The sequence below is a fragment of the Ahaetulla prasina genome, chromosome 1, assembly GCF_028640845.1.
Source record: "Ahaetulla prasina isolate Xishuangbanna chromosome 1, ASM2864084v1, whole genome shotgun sequence".
Taxonomy (NCBI): Eukaryota; Metazoa; Chordata; class Lepidosauria; order Squamata; family Colubridae; genus Ahaetulla; species Ahaetulla prasina.
In genome coordinates this window covers 308,637,296-308,642,886 of record NC_080539.1, presented here as the reverse complement: position 1 = coordinate 308,642,886, position 5,591 = coordinate 308,637,296, and positions in this window count along the sequence as shown.

Below are 5,591 nucleotides of genomic sequence, written 5' to 3'. Positions count from 1 at the left end.
TCTGCCTGCCGACTCGGGTTTTTTTTCTTTCCTTTTCCCCAGAGCCATTGTTAGAAGGTGGAAAATAGGAATGCTTGCGGTGATACAGATGTTGGCATACCGGTTCTCCACGTCACGCCTTCTCTCCTCTGAAACAAAAGCAGTACCAAATAATGTTCCCGTTCTTACATATCCGGGGGAGGGGGGGAGCGCTTGTAATGTAATCTTGGAGAAGCCAAGGCCTCAGCCCAGCACACCGTATTTTCCCAAGTTCCTCACCTTTAAACGTTATCTTACTTTATAATGTTGGAAGAAATATCCATCTGGGTTCAGTTCCAAGTGGGGACAAAGACACTGGAAACATGGAGGCTGCTTGGAAAGATGGTTTAATGGTGGTCAGGATCACATGGCTTGAGTTCCTGAACAGAAAGGGCTGAGATCCTGTGTGCTCCCTGGTTTTATGCTTTTTCTGAGCTTTGACCTTTCTGGGGCACAGGAAGAGTATCCTGATTGGTTGTCAGACTCCCAGGGGGTGGGGGTCTTAGCTAGCCTTGCTGGCTGTCTCTCAAGCTTGCTTGAGCCTTGCCATGTGGTGAGTTTCAGTTGTATTGTGTTGCAAATCATGGGGGGATTGAGTGAGCTTGGTTGAAGCCTTAATTGCCCATTGACAAAGGTGGGAGAATGAGTGAGCTTAGCTGAGGCTTTTAATGGCCCATTGACAAAGGTGGGGAGTCAGGAAGTTGCAGGGACCTCCTTTTTCTTTAAAATATGTTTCTCCATTTCTCATCCAGTAAGGTATAATATTCTGCTTTTAAAAATATTTCCTAGAATATTTCATTCTTCTAGGAGGGGGGTGGGTGCTAAATTCCTACAATCCCTACTTTTTTTTTTTTCAAAACGTGAGTTTTGAAACATGCTCTTGGCAAAAATTAAAATTGATCAAATCAGTGGGTGCTTTTAATTTTCCTGATGCAAAGGAAGCCATTGATAGAGACAACAGAAAAAAAGATTCCTTCAGTGGCTCCCAAAAGCTTTCAATCATGAAGGTCTAGCAGCCAGGGGAAAAGTTCTGGTAAGAATTTTACAGTATCCAATTTTCTATGCCAATTAATTTCAGCTGTTAGATATCACTTTCTGAGAGCTTCCAGTCAGGTTTCAAGCAAGCACACATCCCAAAATTTTCACAGCCATGGTTTTCCTTTAAATTACAGGCTGCCCATTTCCAAGGGTTGGTTACTGAACCTGCCCTAGCTCTTACTTTAGTCTATCCAAGATTTTTTCCAGTCCAAATTGAGGTTAATCAGTGTGCAATCCAGGCTTTTCCTTTTCTTTTTTTTTCTTTTTAATTACGCACAATGAGCCCTGGGACTTCTACTCATGAGACCACCAGTGCAATATATCTTGCTTTACTGGGCAACTGGGCAGCATCATTTGTGAGTCATAGTCAGGGCTTGGGTTTTGGATATCACTTTTTCTGCTATCTCTTCAAGAGAGGAATTGCCTGAGGGGATGCCTCCCCATGGAATTAGCAGGGAGATCTGACTCCTTGGGCTTTTAGTGCCACAGAGCAAAAATCAACCTAAAAGTCTTGTGTGGAGGTAAGTGAAGGGAATAGACTAATTCTGAATGGTGTGTCTCTCTGTGTGTGCCTGTGTATGCAGCTACTTTTACAATACAGGCAATACAAACATTTTGGACATATTTCCCTCCCACCAGACAAAAATCTAAAGTGTTCAGAACTTGCTGTGGTAGCCACTCAAATACAATCCTTACATGAGTACTTTAGACTGATTACAATGTAAATGAGACAAGACAGAAAACCTTACAATGAATTTCCACCCTTCCCCATAGTCTTTCCAGTTGTCTTCTGGGAATTGAAAAGAGTCTTTTAGTCTTTACTTATACATCTCAGGGTCCTTTCTTTCATATCTTTTGGGTGGCATGCTTGTTGGTCAGTCAGGTTTGGAAAGGTCTGCTCCAATCTGGTTGCTGTGATGACTTTCAGTGGGGGCTGGATTCAAACTCAATTCCTGACTCCAACAAATGGAAGGTCTCCTCTGGGGGCAGCATCTGGAACCATGTGCTCTGCTTCCACAGTTGCAGAGTCATCTTTTCAGGGCTGAAAGACATTAGAACAGGATCTCCTCCCCACTTTTGTGGGTAATCTTCTCAGGAAAGGCATTGTAACAGGATTAAAAAAGGAGGGGGGTAGATATCTTGCAGGCAGAGTTTGAAAAGAAACAACACATCAATATTGCAGTTACTAAAAGATAATGCAGTTTCAACAAAATGCAGTTTCAACAACTGATGAGAAAGAAAAAACTGGATTCACATGCTTCAGGAACAGGTAAAATCATTTAAACACACAGTAAATGCAAGACTGAATTTTTTTTTTCTCTTGTAAGTGAACTTAAAACGTTTCCTTATAAACTTGAGTTGTTACTTTAAGATAAAGAGGAGGAGAAAAAAGCAGAAATGAAAAGTTCTGTACCCTATTCCCGGTGGCCACACGAAAATAGGGCAAAGGCTTTCTTTCTTTTCTCTCTCTCTCTCTTTTCCCTATTTTATTGCTTCAACCTTTTGTTTTTGTTTTTCCCTAACAATTTAAAATTCTTGTCTCTAGAGATCAGATACATTTTACAGTTACAATTACTTCAAGGGCCCACAAAGACAGACATACACACATAAAAACAAGGAGGACAGAGAGGAAAACAAAACTCTGAGATTTACACACACACTGATCATTCCCGCCATAAATCTCAGTTAAATTAGGAAGGCACAAATCTTAACAGACAGACCACGTGGTTCCATAGAAGACAGAGAAAGAGACAAACAAACAAACAAACAAAACAAAACCCAAACATTCCTATTTATATATTTCCTTTTCTTTTAAGTACCTTTATTTAGCCAAATTTGTTTCCTATTCTCATCTTTATTACACAATTTCCTCAATTTCTTTTTCCGCATACCAGGTAAAACTGGCCGCCTCCGGGCACTCCAGGCCCCAGCAGGTTTTCCAGGGATTTCCTCCACCCTCGAGCTACTGCTTCCCATGTTTCCTCCGATGTGAGGTTTTATTTTTCACTTTGGCTTAGCCGGTGGATCCTCCTACAATTTTCAGAAAAAAGTTCTGGGAAGGACTTGACTCCTTCTGTCAAGTATGGGCACCTTCCTGTTAAGGGAGCTTCAGTTTGGATCAAAAAGGTGATCCCAGAGGACCTACTGCCCTGCCAGTAGGTACGAGCACCTCTTCAACACTGCTTCCTGCTTCCTTTTTAGCATACCAGGCAGTACTGGCAGCCTCCGGGCATCCAGGGCCCCAAGCAGATCTCCTGCTTCCTTTTTTTTTTCTCCTTTTCTCCTTTTTTACTCTCTTAATTGCTTCATTCACACTTACTTTCCTCTCGCTCGGCTTCCGTTCCTAATAAACACAAAGTTCCACGTTTGGCTTCCCCCCCTTGCTTTCTCTATCCTACCGGTCACGGCTCGGTGGAGCTAGCAGTAGGCAGAGGTGCGGCTAGAGGTTGCTCAAAGAGGTGGAATCAGACTGTTTCCTCAGGTGGAATCCCACACACACACTTCCTCCTTCCCTAACAGAAGGTCCTGTGCTCTGGCAAAACCCCCATGCTCTCCAGACTTTTGGTCTTTCTGCGGTTAGGAAATGCACAGAGGATGCAAGATCCAGCTGTGATTGGGAGCAGGGCTCTCTCATTCACACACATGCAGGCATACACATATTTCCCATGCTTTTCCATGCTTAAAATTAAAATTTAGAGGTACTCACCTTCTTTCCAAGCAGTCTTTGAGCTCAACACTCAAAACCCCTTTAAAACCTAGTTCCAAATGGCCAAGGTCCAGGAAAACTTACCCACAGACTCAATGGGTCTGTTGCTAGCAAGGGAGGCTTACCTGGGCCAGGTCCATTGGTTAGGTTAGCTTGGAGTCCCATCTGGGTCGCCAATTGTTGGAAGAAATATCCATCTGGGTTCAGTTCCAAGTGGGGACAAAGACACTGGAAACATGGAGGCTGCTTGGAAAGATGGTTTAATGGTGGTCAGGATCACATGGCTTGAGTTCCTGAACAGAAAGGGGGCCTGAGATCCTGTGTGCTCCCTGGCTTTATGCTTTTTCTGAGCTTTGACCTTTCTGGGGCACAGGAAGAGTATCCTGATTGGTTGTCAGACTCCCGGGGGGTGGGAGTCTTAGCTAGCCTTGCTGGCTGTCTCTCAAGCTTGCTTGAGCCTTGCCATGTGGTGAGTTTCAGTTGTATTGTGTTGCAAATCATGGGGGGATTGAGTGAGCTTGGTTGAAGCCTTAATTGCCCATTGACAAAGGTGGGGAGAATGAGTGAGCTTAGCTGAGGCTTTTAATGGCCCATTGACAAAGGTGGGGGGGAGTCAGGAAGTTGCAGGGAGCTCCTTTGTCTTTAAAATATGTTTCTCCATTTCTCATCCAGGAAGGTATAATATTCTGCTTTTTAAAATATTTCCTAGAATATTTCATTCTTCTAGGAGGGGGGTGGGTGCTAAATTCCTACAATAACGGTGTATTTTTAGCTATTTTTGTTTCTCATTTAGCTCATTCTTCGTTATAAATAAGCGTGCTAGGTTTCAGGAACTTTAGTATAGGCTTTTATTTGGCTTATTAGCTATTTTTAAATATGGTCGTTCAAGTGAGGTAAAATGGTGCAGGCAAAAGATTCTGAATGGGTTTGCACAGCATGGGAAAAAGAAACATCCTGGCATCGGTCTGGGGTCCCTTTTTTTGCATCAGATTTGCTAAACAGCCAAAGATAGAAGAATATGTTTTACAAAAAGATTCTGTAAGCAAAACAAAAATTTTCATCTCCCCTTTAATAAGTTTGCAGCCCTTGAATCACCTGAATGGGACCTTCAAACAGAACTGGAAAAAAAAACAACAACAGCTGCTAGATATTTCAGTACCCCGCCTGCAAGAGCTAAATTAGAATCTGGATTCTCTCTCCATTTCTCACTCTGTTTATAACTTGCTAATTCACCTGCTAACCTCAAGGGACATTAAAAAAAATAAAAGCTTAAAAGTAAGATGCAAAAGCAGACTACAGAAAGACTTCCACCAAAAAATTCAAAGGAGTTTAAACCCAAGCTGTTCTCTCATTATTTCAGCAGCTCTCAGCTATAAAATATGATCTGGAATTCCTGAAAAAAGACTTCTGATGCTTTTGTTAAAAAACATGATACTGGACCTACCACTTCCATTAAGACTGTGCAGAAACCCAGGTTAAGCCATATATTTCTGACATCCCAAAGGTGCTTTTTCAGGAGGCAACTGAACTTTCTTGGGGGTTTTTTGAAGATATTTCACTTCTCATCCAAGAAGCTTCTTTAGCTCTGACTGGATGGTGGGGAATGGAAGGATTTAAGCAAAATGTCCAGTTGCCTGCTGAAAAAGCACTTTTGGGACAACCATGACTGAGAATCTCTTTTCAGCTATGCAATTTGGGATGAACACCCTTTGAATGGTTTCCAGAAAAATTGCAGACTACAGGAACCATTAGCACTACTCGGGTGACCCTGAAGACACAGATAACCCTCCAAGTGCTCCAATAACCCTGTAAAAGGATGCAAGTGACC